We start from the raw sequence: 13,545 nt of genomic DNA, 5'->3' as shown, positions 1-13,545 counted from the left end.
CTGCTATATAGCCCAGGCTGCCTCACCACTCCGGTCCTAGAACTATAAATATGAACTACCACAGTGATCCCCCACCCAAATTCCTAGATATTTGTTAATGAATTCCTAGCTTCTTTTGTGTGTGAAAGTGGTAGCTGTTGAACTGTTTAGCATATCTCAGATGAAAAATTACAAGTCATCATTAGGACAGAGGTGCTACTTTTCTGATTTTGTGTCTCCAGAATACCCAGCTTTGTCTGTTAGAGGTAGGAGATGGAGCCTTTACTGATATATATATCTGATGATAACATGTAGAAGATTATTGAGCTAGTCAGTCATTGTAAACAATTAGAGGGATTTTGCTAAGTAACCAAACAGAAACTAGGCACTGGCAATGGGATCCACCATAGTCAGATTCAGAGAAACTGACTCTGGACAGTACTGCCAGCCCCATTTTTTTTCTCTAAGACGCTGCTGAAGGCATTTCACTGACCCCATAGATGACCTTCTGTGGGCCCTTAATTTACTCTAATAGCTTGGTGATTCTCACATCATCTTTTAGCAACATCATCATTAACTCTGCATGTTTTGTCTATAAATAAGAGCACAGCTTTCTGAAAGTGCCATATGTATGTGGTATGAGGGTAAAGTTCAGACCTCTGCAATCTTAGTGATGACCGCTTGTTTTAAAAACTTGCTACTCCACTTGCTCACAGTGTGCCATGAGCAATTTGTTAAATTCTCTGTGTTTGTCAAATTGGGTCCATAAGAGCACCACACCATAGGCTGAAAGTTAACTTAACACACAGTAGACTCCAACTATGTCAATGCTGCAAGAAGCTACTGACTGTCCTGATGAGTTGATTTCTAAGAAAACATTCTTTTCCAACAGTACCTCTAAGAAGTCTTGATGCTTTGGTTCTTTGTGGGCATTGAAGCTTAGTTTGCATTTTTTTTTCCTTTGAGAATTGTGTCATCTTGGGATTTTTGTAGCTATGGACAAGGGAGAGGAATCCCTCCTTGGCTAAGTCACTAGTTCCTGAGTCTAAAAAGCATTGCTACCATGGCATTGCCTGGGTGATCTGATCCCAGTGTTGTCCTCTTCCTCCTTGGCAATGATGAGTAAACAAGAGTGCTGTGCCCGGCTGTTCAATCAGCTCAAGAGCTATTTAAAGTAGCTGACAGGTGTTAAGCAGAAATGTTTGCATTAAGCAGGTTTTTTTTTTTTTTTTTTTTCACACCCAGATCCCTGGGTTGATTTGCACAATGCAAGTTGATTGGGAAGTGATCTCAGGAAAAATACTCAAGGTGGAGGAATCCAAACAGACTTGGGCAGAGGGAGAAGATGAGTCCTGATACAATCATATAATTGCTAAAAGGCTTCAGGGTATGTCTCAGGGAGCTCGGGAATAGGCGTGACTCTTTGAAGGTGCCCTGAGTTGGGGCAGTCATCTGTCCTTCCTACATCCACCAGTCATTGCATCAGCTGTCCCTTCCACTGGCTGTGACTATGGATAAGGAGGCTTCTTCGGGCCCAAAGCAAAGTCATTCAGGATAAGAGGATTAATATTTACCTGGGAGAAGGGACTTATTATGTGCATTACTCATTAATTACTATGATTGCTTCTGGTGAATTCCCTGGATGTACAGGGATCTATTTCCCCCTTCCTCCTTATGTGTCCTTCTGGGAGCTGAAATCTTTGTCAGAATACATAGATGTTACCTGTTAAATAAATGTTATACTTTCTCGATTCATGATCTTTAATAGAATTTTTTCCTTTTTATTTCTCAGGTATGTTCCTTGTATTATCCCAAATGTTTAGAGGAAATCTACCATCACTTGCCCTTTATAAATTAGACTAGTTGAACCAGTGAGAGGAGTACTAAGCCAGAAAGCAAAATCTGAGTGCTTTGCTTTCTAGTCTAAGCCCAGCCCAAACCTAAATGAATAGCTTGTGTATATGGTAGTTCCTGTTGCCGAGTTTCACTTTCTTTGTCAACCCAGAAGGCAATCTTCATGTCTGTCAGTTTTGAGAGATTTTGATGCAATGCCCACTCCTGATAGAATATTGAGGTGGTTGGCCCCAAACAGTCCCACATCTGAGGAAGATTCATTTGAGTTATTGCTTACATCTAATTCTCACTTTTGTGAGTGAAAAAAATGATGCCCTATGGGAAAGTTTCCCCCAAAGCCAAGGTGGAACCAAGAGAATAAAGACTGGACAAGAAGGAATCTAAAGAAGTGTTTGCATGGACTTTAGTTTGACATAAATGTGCAACCTAAACTAAGTTTCTCTTGTATGATGAGAGATAGGGCATAAATGAGTTCCTCATAAGGATTATTTTAAGGGCCGGGTAAAGTAGGGGTTCTATTTTAAAACCTTGATTGACCACTTGGTTATACTATGTCTGAAGGTGTTACTTCAGATATTACCATCATGAAACATATTTTTTATATTTAGTTATTTGTTTTACATCCTGACCAGTTTCCCCTTCCTCCTCTCCTCACAGCCCTCCCCCATCTCCCCTCTGCCCTTCCATCCACTCCTCCTCTGATGAAATGTATTTTTGTTTTTCAATTTTAATAAAAGGTCAGCTCCATGATTCAGTGCTGCTCAAGAGTGTTCTAAGCTCAGTAAGAGTGTTTAATCCCCAAACTAATAAATCTATCATTTAAAATATTAGATCATTTAAAACTGGCAAACAACACCTAGTTCCTCTTATTGCTGGGTTATATGCTAAATATAATTCTATTTTTACTTGTTTAAAGTTACATACATCATCATAGGTACAGTGTGGTATTTCAGTACGTGCACACATGTACTGATTAAACCAGAATAACTAACCTTTGCTACCTTATCCTTTTTATGCTTTAAGCCTTCAACCTCTTCACAGCATATTCTACATAAACTATTATAAAAGATGAGCATTTCACTTTATGCTTAATCTTAATGCAAAGTTATCATCAGAATGCAAACAAAACCACAATGTTGTCGAAATTCCCCTCATAGTTCTGAGAAATGATCTTTTACTTTGAAAGCATGACCATGGTAGAGTAGAGTGTTGTAAGATTCTTCACTTGGTGATTATTTGGATTCCAATTTAAATGTTTATGGATTTATTTTCTTCAGGGCTTGCTCTTTGTAGAGTTTCACTTGTCTGCCCTCACCAATGGGGATTTCTCATCAGCAGACTGGCAATTACCAGAGCAGCACCATGTACTGTATGGGGAGGAAACAATGGCTTTCTAGGCAAAGCAATGTTTTTCTTTCACTTTCACTTTCACTTTACCTCCTCCTTAGCCCATGTCTGCACAAGACCATGAACTACTAACAAAATAGTCCTCATAATAGTGGAGTATTGTGTAAAGCAAGCAGGCTTTGCAAACAGAGTAGAACTCTACCTGAAAGAATGTCATGTCTTTGCCTCTAAGATCTAAATTTGCATATAAATGCCCACATCACATGAATATTCTTATGCAAAAAGAAGTCACTTACATGAACATTGAAATATAAATGCAGGGCATCAATTCTGGAAAGCAGAACTGGCAGACTATGGCCTGTGGGTGAGATCTATCCTAGTGCCTGCTTCTATGTAGCCCAGGAATTAACGAATGTTTGTTCTCACTTCTAAGACCTTAAAAATGAAAGCCAAGATAGAATTTTCTGGCATGGGAAAAATAAAATGAAATTTAAATTTCAATGCCTATAAGTAAAACTGTATTAAAACATAGCCACATTGGTACTTTTATATGTGGTCTATGGCAGCTTTGGTGCTATATGGGCAAAGCTAAGTAGCTGTGATAGATATTTACTATCTGACATTATAGAGAAAAGACTACCTAATCTGTGTAGTTGATTTTTTTTAACTCTTTTTAGTCTTCACTCATTGGGAGCCTGCCACCCAGCTCGCAAATAATCACACAAAGATTTATCCTTTCGTATATGAATGCCTGGCCTTAGGCTGACTTGTTTTTAGCCAGCTTTTCTTTACCTAACTTATCCCATCTACCTTCTGCCTCTGTGCTTTCAGCCTTTTCTATCCTTTATACCTTTCTTTACTTCTTACTCCGTGTGGCTGGGTGGCTGGCCCTAGATGTCCTCCTCTCATTCTCCTGTTTCTCCTCCCTCTTCTCTTTTTCTCCTTCTACTTATTCTCTCAGCCTGGATGCCCCACCTATCTTTTTCCTGCCTAGCTATTGGCTGTTCAGCTCTTTATTAGACCATTGGGTATTTTATACAGGCAAAGTAACACAGCTTCACAGAGTTATACAGTGCAATATAAAAGAATGCAACGCATATTTGCATCATTAAACAGACATTCCACAGCATAAATGAATGTAACACATCTTCAACTAATATTCCACAACATTTCCCCCTTTTTGTGTAAATAAAAATGAAAGGTTTTAACTTTAACATAGTAAAACTATATACAACAAAAACAGTTACCAATTAAGAATTACATTTACAATATTCAATCCATTTATATTTAGCAAATTCATAGAAAATACTCCATTATCTATCCTATCTTGGTGAATCCAAAGTTTTATACATAGTTTACTTTCTATCATAGCTAAGGAAAAATTAATTCCAACTATTTAGTCTTTAACTCCGTCAAAGACCCAGGAGGATGTAATACTACCTAACAATAGGGACATCTGGCTGCCTGAACATTCACCCAAAGTTCCTCTGCAACACTGGGGTATTCATATTCAGCCTATAAGCCTAGAGTATCTGGCAGACTCTTCTATGAAACAGGAAATTTGAAGGACTGTCCCACCTTGTACTGACAAAGTTCATAAGTCACATTCCTCTGTGTCCTGCAAAATATCAGGCAGACTCTTCTGTGGTACAAGAATATGAAAGAACTGTTCTGCCTTGTCTTGGCAAAGTTCAACAGTCTTTTTCTTGTGTCCTGCTTGTGCAGTCTGTATAGCAAAGTGTCAAGCAGTCCAGGCAAGAGCAGTTTCTTGCCCAAATGGCTGGCTTTGTTACAATGAAAGTAAACTCCATTTGTAGTTTATTCAATGCCCGTCATCCTTTAATGAGAGAAATTGGTGCTGCCAGGAGCAGATGTGCATCACTGTCATGAAACGTGTTAGGTTATTAAACATCTTAAATGCCATATTCTGTAGGTCTTTGAGGTGTTTGAAAACCATCTATCTATCTAAAATATACCTTGTTTAACCTTGAAAACATACCTAATGTGACTATAAGTTTGACTGCTACAGATTAACTACTAACCTCATTTCTTGATTATACATTGCATTTTAAGTGTGTTTCATAAACACAATACCCCCAAAAAGAGTAAAAATACGTATACTGTGTGACAAAAATAACTTTACATTTGTATCAATATACCAAAATCCATGCTAATGCAAAACATCTGAGACTAATAGTTGTCTTTTTATTCTACATTCCTATATTCCCCTAAAGGACAACAAATATCCATAACCCACCAAATAACCAAAGACCATCAACTCCATCTCTTGGGAATTTGGGTGTCGTGTTCTCCAGACTGCTTCCTGTTGTCTGTGGGCAAAGGCAACTTTAGGGCTCACTAAGAAAATTGAGATAATAGCCAGGTCCTGGGAAAGCCAGCTACAACTATTGTTTATATAGCTCACCTGTCAAGATTCAGTAGGTCTTCCCTAATCAAACCTGATCCATATTAACCCTGAAAGAATCCACAGCCTCTTGTCTCCTGTAGGAACAAAAGCAAAACCTCTTCTCCAAAGCAATGCATTTTTAGAGTTCAATTTTAAAGTTAAGGCATTCTTAAAATATCTAGGTTGGTTTATTTCATCAGTCCCTCTTTTAACTCCAGGTCTTTTAGCAGCAATCAAAAAAATTCAAAATCAACACAATACTATAGAGGATTCGAACTCCCTGTGTATTTTCCACCATTATGTGGCTTTTTTTAATATTACTTTTCTTCTCTCTTTAAAGATTTTGCCTTATTATTTTTAAACTATTTATTTCTTATGATGACTGTCTATAACATTTTTCTTTCTTTCTTAAGCCTATGTACATTATAAAACACACTGGAACCTATTTAGAGTTTTTTTTCCATCTGGACCTCTTTTACTGCATATCTTTTAGCCTTTTTTTGACCATGTGAGCAAATTTTAAACTGCTAAGCTACAGCTGAGTCCTCCACACAGCTCTATCAGCTGACTCTGCCCCCTTTCTGCGATTGTGAAAGCTGAGTCTAAAGCTTTCAGCCTTGTTGGAGGTACATTTGACCAGGAACTGCAGTTAACCCCCTAGTGCTCTAGAATGCTGATGTTTGTGCTACAGAAGGTGTTTTTGACTTTTTTTTCTACTTAATGTATGAGCTGCTCAAGGGCTTGCAGTAAAGCAGAAACTTCTAATGGAGCTGTGTCTGGTTTTCTTTCTTTCTTCCTTCCTTCCTTCCTTCCTTCCTTCCTTCCTTCCTTCCTTTCTTTCTTTCTTTCTTTCTTTCTTTCTTTCTTTCTTTCTTTCTTTCTTTCTTCTTTCTTTCTTTCTTTCTTTCTTTCTTTTATTCATTTAGCTTTCTTAGGACCTATGGAAGTTTGAACCTCACAATGGTACACCAAAATATTGTTGGTTATTTTTTTTAACTCTTTACTCTTTGGGGGCCCCACCACTAAGCTCCCAAATAATCACACAAAGACTTATTCTTTCTTGTGAATGTCTGGTCTTAGCTTGGCTTGTTTCTAGCCAGTTTTTTTTTTAACTTAAATTATCCAATTTACCTTTTGCCTCTGTGCTTTTATCTTTTATCTTATGTCTATTCTATATTTTTTACTTCTTACTCTGTGGCTTGCTGTGTAGCTGTGTGGCTGGTCCCTGGTGACCCCTTTACTTCTCCTTCTCCTGTTCTTGCTCCTCTGTCTTCTCTTCCTAGATTTTTCCTCCTAGTTTTTTCTCTCTGCCTGCCAGCCCTGCCTATCCCTCTCCTACCTAGCTATTGGCCATTCAGCTCTTTATTAGACCAATCAGGTGTTTTATACAAGCAAAGTGACACAACTTCACAGAGTTAAACAAATGTAAAGTAAAAGAATGCAACTCATATTTGCATCATTAAATAAGTGTTCCACAGCATAAACAAATGTAAAACATCTTCAACTAATATTCCATAACTTATCTGTGCAGTAGAAAAAGAATTCTTGGTTCTTGGTTACATCAATAATCCACTAAAACACATTTTTCTGGTGATTGTTGTGTAGGAGATGTTTTGGAACCACATTTAAAACAGAGACACAGAAGAAAAACTGAAAAAAGTATTTTCCTTATTCTCATTCATTTATCATACCTACTGTATCAGCAAATTCTATTGGTCTTATCTTTAGTCTCCAGAATATCACTACTTCTCTTGATAACTGCTGTTATCATGTTAGTCCAAATATCTGCCATTATCAATCATTGTTCCAGGACTTTTTTCCTTCTGAAATAGTGTCTTACTAGATTGCCCAGGCTGGTCTTGAACTCATAATCCTCTAGTCTGTGTCTACTGAGGGCTGTAGTTGCAGGCATATCAATTGGTGGTCTACACAGACTACCGTGATTCTTGAATAGGCTAACTAACTCATCTTCTTCTACCATTTTTCCATGATGTTTATTCTCAATCCAATAGGCAAGTCCAAGGTACTGAACCCTAAGCCAATCCCAGAAACCCTGTCCAGAATGTCCTACAGTGATGTCCCATTTTACGCCTCTCTGTGTTCAAGCTCCATTGAATTCCTGTTTCTCAAAGACTCAAGAGGAATTCCAGTCATATTCTTTGTCCAGAGATTACCATGCCCCTCCCTGTTACCTCCTGTAGACCAGCCTTGAGCTATTTTGGTGGTCTCTTCTATAACCACCTTGCCTGAAATGATAACCTCTTAGCTGTCACTGCTTCTTTCTTTCAGATAAAATAGCATATGCTTTCCTTTTAAATTTTGATTATTAGCCACCTGCACCACAGATGGGTACCATGATTACAGGGATTTTTACATACAATTCCACTTTGTTCTAATTTTAGACACTAAGAAACTACTGGGTGTGTGATGAACTCTTGATAAACATTCCTTGAATAAAGAAATGACCTACAGATGGTTGTTCTGTATTTCATAAACAATGTGTGGCACCTCTCAAACATTTCCTCTAGGTAAAAACAGCCTCCAAGAGCATAAACATAAGCCTTATCTCTGAAAAATAATGGATGATGAATTAATCACCACAAATGAGAGAGATGCAGCAGCTGTTCACATGCCATTTGGTACTTGGTTTTTCAGCCCATAGTTAAATTTCAAAATGGGCCAAAGAAAGGAGAGCAAAAAAATTGGCACATAATTGAAAATATGGATGAAAATCCAGTTGAAAATGTTCAGGAGGGATTCCATAGAAGACTCAGAGAGACTGAAGCCGTGGTGAGACTCCTCCCTAAAAGATGCTCACTGACAATTTGGCTGCTCAGCTTTAGACTTAGTGTTAGGACATTGTCTCTCGGTTCTCAAGGAAAGTGGGGTGTAGATAGTCTTGATTTAAATGAATGCTTTAGGAAATTTCAGTTTTATAAAAGAATGTGAATCAGTTTTAGATATATTTGAGCCTGATTTCTGTAAAATATGAAAAATGTGGAGATTTTTCATTTTAATCTTCTTGTTCAAAGAGTTGCTTGTCTGACTTTCTGGCTATATCTTTATTTTTTTTAGCTGGAATGGCAGGTTAGTTTTGGAGATGTGTATTCCTTCTAGTGAAGGTCATTTGCTTAGTTTATGTCTTTTAGAAAGAAAAATGTCTGTTCAAATGATGAATGATTTGTTTTACCCTCCAAGGAACTTCCTTTGTATGAGTCCAAATTCCTCAATTCATTTCATCAGCTAAACAATTGGCTCAGTGGATCTTCAATTCAATGTAAAAACAATCCCCTCTGCATTAAAAAGAATTTTTATTTCTAAAAGAATGGGTGATAAATGCCTCAAAGTAAATGTTTTCAATGTCAATTTGCATTCTAAAACCTAAGTAATTTTCAGAAAACAAAGTGGTTCCTGTACACTTTCAGATTTCTGGAAAGTGAGAGTGTGATAGGAACAGACTTCTGTTCAATGTGAACTCATCTCTGTCCACTAGGGTTGTCACCAGAGTGGTGAGCTGGGGCAAGAATGAATGAGATCAGGCTGTCTGAAGTGACCTAGAAAGTCCCTTTGAAATGAATCTGGCTTACAGTCATTATTTCAGTTTGAGATAATATAATTATTCTAATAGCCTCACCCCCTACTTTTCTGCTTTACGATGTACTACCTTAAATCAGTTTATTGACAGGGGAGAGTAAGATAAATCCCTGTCAAGATGACAGACTGAATTCTCCCACTGCAGACTTGTAATCATTTTATGTGACTATAGGACTGTAATAGCAGGTAATATTTCTATTGCATTTTATATTTTATAAAGCTCTTGAGACACATTATTTCATTTGATAGTTCTCAACTCTATGTCTCAGTAATTATCATCAAATATTATTCACTGATAAGGAAATAGAATATAAAGTTTTGTCAAGACATGTAGCCCATAGTTGTATTCTCAGAGCTCAGGCTTAACTCTTCAGTCTCCATCCTTAGTATAATTATTTAATTTTACTTTTTCTCAGCCACCATGAAAAGAAACACTAGGAGGGAGAAATATTGTTGCTAACCCTTTTTGTAGATAATACCTGAAAGGTAGTAAGTGATGGGAGTGGACATTAAATCTAGGCATACAGGCTAAAAACTTTAATGCATATTCTGCAGTGGGTGGTATGTTGCTATTCATGATATGAGAAAAATCAAAGAGTCTAAAGGCTGCTCATGGGGGCTACAGTTGATAAGGAAGAGGGAATAAAACCCAAGAGAATATGGGACCTTGGCACATTCGGCATCAGGACACTTACTATTGCATCCACCAGTCCATGCCAGCACTGAATGGAGATATTAACCAAAGGAAACACTTTTGAACTATTATGGGAAGTAACATGATGTGTAGAGAAATTGTATAACTTTCTGATTTGAAATCCTCCTTCTCTCCCAATCCAACTGAGAACTCCTTAGAAGTCAGGAAACTGTAGGTTTTGTCTTTTTGTTCCACTCACATTATAAACATTGGTAACAACCAATGAGAGTTTTAGGCTCTTGATAGTAGATCATTTAATTTTTGTAAGAATCCTGTACAAATGTATTATTATATCTCACTCCCTCTTATCTTTACAGATAAAGAAATAATCCCATGAAACTAGGAAATGACAGAAAGGGATTCTAAGAATGGGAAGAAGGGAAGGAGTGGGAGGAGGAGAAAAAGGAGGAGGGTATGAGAGAGAGAGAGAAGGGAAGGAACAAAAGGAGGAAATAGGAAGAAAAAGGAAGTGAGGAGGGAGACACCACAGGATAATGACCACTCAGGAGCAAAAGTCTACTTACGGTTCTGTCCAGATCTAGCAATTAATTTAAGGATCTCTGGTACCTACAATCTGGGCACAAGCAAGCCGGAGAAATTTGGGATTTGAGTAACTCGACCATTTTAGTGTAGCACTCTCTACTTGCTGTTTTTTGGTTTTGTCTGTTTTTGTTTGTTTGTTTGGTTGGTTGGTTGGTTGGTTAGTTGGTTGTTGGTTTGTTTTATTTATTTATTTAGCTAGTTAGTTAGTTATTTTGGCTAGTCGTCCTCTCACACTTAACAGGGCATTAGTGGGAAGGAATGACATGTCTTCTTTGAGATCAGACAGCTCTCTCTCTCTCTCTCTCTCTCTCTCTCTCTCTCTCTCTCTCTCTCTCTCTCTCTCTCTCTCTGCTTTTCTTTGGAGTTTGGTAGGATGTTGTGCCAACCTGGGCTTGTTTACATGTGAACTGGAGCATTAGGTAGTTTGGCTGTTGCTTGAGAGTGGTAGTATTTGTTTAAGGTCTGCAGGTGCCCCTTTACCCTTTGAATGACACTCTGCTTGTGTTCTGTCCTGTAGGGTGAGTACCACAGTCAAAGAAGACTGCATCTAGAATCGTGTGTTTAGATCACAGATAGCTTCAATCCCTTTCTAGCTGTGTCTAGTTGGCCAGGCCATAACTTTACTATGACCTTAGTTTCCCACTTCATGTTGTCCTAAAATAGATGTGTTATGATGCTGAACAAAATTGTATGCAAAACCATGTTTTTCAACTGCAAGCACATTACAAATCTGCAATGTCGTATTCTGTATCATAAACATGTACTTAGTTCTTGAATAATTTACATGTTTTCTATTTATTTTACTTCTTGCTTTGCCCTGTCCCCACCCATTATTTCTCAAAAGAAATATGTATGCAGGGATCCTATAAATAGTATTTGCAAACAGCCTGCCTCCTGATGGATTCCTCTTACTTTTTTCTTCACTTATAGAACTCTTCAAAACTGAAAAACATCAAAAGTAACAAGACATGATGGAAGCCACTGGGACAGTGAACATAAATGTTGCAATGGAAAAGGAAACCTAGCCTTCTAGCTGAAAAACAACAATTCCCCAATGGACTCTAGAAGAATCTGGACTGGCCACTGCAAAGACAAAAACAGCCTTAAAAGTTTTAACACATAAAGCTCAAAGGGAGACCCATGATATGGAATTTAAATTTTCTGCTTCCTAAAACCCACACATGCTGTCTCCTTGTTGTTTAAGACATATTTATTTAATGTGAATATTTTTATGTCTCTTACTTTTGCTATCAGTAATTAGCAATTGGAAATAATTTTACACTTCAATTATTAAGTAAAATCCTATTTTACAAGTCTAAACTCTCACTGAATTTTCACCTTTTTTTCTAGCAGTTTTCTTCCCATTTTTCTAGTGTTATCATCATTTCTGCTAAGATTAAAGGAAAATTAATTACATCTGAGAGTGACTTACAGTGCCCAAGTTTCTTCTCTGGTTCCCTGGGAACTGCGAAATGAGTTTGACCTCACATTTTCAATTTGTTTTATAAATACACTGTAAATAACTGTCAGATCTCAGCAGCCAAACCGTCATGAATCACAGAACCTTTTCTGACCTCCTCCTTTTACTTCTAAAAGGAAGAGTCCCTGAATGAAGTATCACCCAGGTTCTAATAATCCACCTTGTATTTTATGAACTATATTCTTGACAATGCTTTAAATGGATGCTTATTAAGATTGTAGCAAACCATTTAGTTAACCATAATATTTGAAGGGAAGAAAAAGGCAATATAATTGTAATAAGCAGTATAAATATAGTTGACAGAAGCCAAAATGATTCTTAATGACTAGATAATAGAATAGTACTTATAGTTATATGTCTGTAAGAATTCAGGGCAAACACATTTTATAAGTTTTCTTATTATGTATTAAACATACAGGAATGATATTACTTTGTCTCTAACAACACAAAGAGATTGAGAATTTTTCTAGTTAGGTTACATAGAGAATAGTGAGAAGTCTTAGGTTTTGTTCATAGGTCAGACTTTTTGCAGAACTTGATTCTGGTCTCATAATTAATTTATAAGTTGGGAGAACTTACTTGATGATTTAGTACTTAAGAGTCTCTAAAGATAATAAATCATGAGGTAATTTTCATTATATAAATAATTGCAGCTAGAGATCTTTCATACAATGTTTATATTTTGATTTCTTATCTCATCTTTTTTCTCTTTAAGGTAATAACAAATGCTGGTTTCAATGCTTTGAAGACTGCTTAATGATTTCATAATAATAATAATGTTATAATATCGTGTGTTGTCTGTAATTTCTAAAATTTTAGGAGATTGTTTAACTTTTATCTGTTTTTTTCCAGTTTATACCTGTTTGAGCCAGAAAATTTTAAAGTTTATGTCTCTGCATTTTAGTATTTGAAGATCATAGAGAATCACAACCCAACCACACAGTCTGGGAAAGCTATACTATGAGTGATGTGGGACCAATAAAATTTGTCATTTTTCAGGTAACATTGAGCACTGAATATTTTGTTTGGTATATGAGCACAATTGAATTTGTACTTTTTTGTAAGTCCATGTCTTTGACTAAAATAAGAAAATGAATTATCTTCTTTGGTTGTGAACCATCGAGGGCTTTCCAGTAGAAATCATATCTAACATTTCTAACTTAATGTAAGTCCCTCTACATACTCTGCTTCTAGTTGTCCTGATATCAAAAATGTAATAAACATTATGACCTGTCCATGACCTTGAAAAGTTGGAAATAAAATTTCTGTTTTTTTACCTGTATGTGTTTCTGGCTCTGGCTAACTGTGAAACAACTTACTTTCTCCAACAATTAAGCAAAAATATTCTTTAACTAGAACTGAAACCAGTTTTTCCCCCACTGAGGAGGTTGCCTGTTTTAAAGAAGTCGGGAAGAAAGAGTTTCCCCTACATTCCCACCCACTCTGGGTTTGCAATGTTGGGCCCAGTCATGATGACCAAATTTCACAGCATAGCCATGATGCAAAAACAGGTGTCAGGGCTACTAGTTACCAATTCTACTAGTTAAAAAGCTGCCTTCCCTAATATTGAATCATTGAGGTAGTTTGAGGGATGGTGTCTCAGTTAGGACTACTATTGCTCTGATAAAACACCATGACTAAAAGCAA

The 13,545-nt window shown here is 37.0% G+C and overlaps 1 protein-coding gene across 1 annotated transcript in view; it reads left to right on the top strand.

Moving 5' to 3' along the window:
* The window catches only part of Themis (thymocyte selection associated), a 188,492-nt gene extending 175,312 nt beyond the window's left edge, over nt 1-13,180 (top strand). Inside the window, exon 6 of the mRNA XM_028877336.2 lies at nt 11,349-13,180. The gene's annotated coding sequence lies outside the window, so the exon portion shown is untranslated. The remainder of the gene's footprint in view (nt 1-11,348) is intronic.
* Nucleotides 13,181-13,545: the final 365 nt, after the last annotated feature.

Source organism: Peromyscus leucopus, chromosome 8a (assembly GCF_004664715.2).
Source record: "Peromyscus leucopus breed LL Stock chromosome 8a, UCI_PerLeu_2.1, whole genome shotgun sequence".
Lineage (NCBI taxonomy): Eukaryota > Metazoa > Chordata > Mammalia > Rodentia > Cricetidae > Peromyscus > Peromyscus leucopus.
This window is presented reverse-complemented; position numbering and strand designations above follow the sequence as displayed.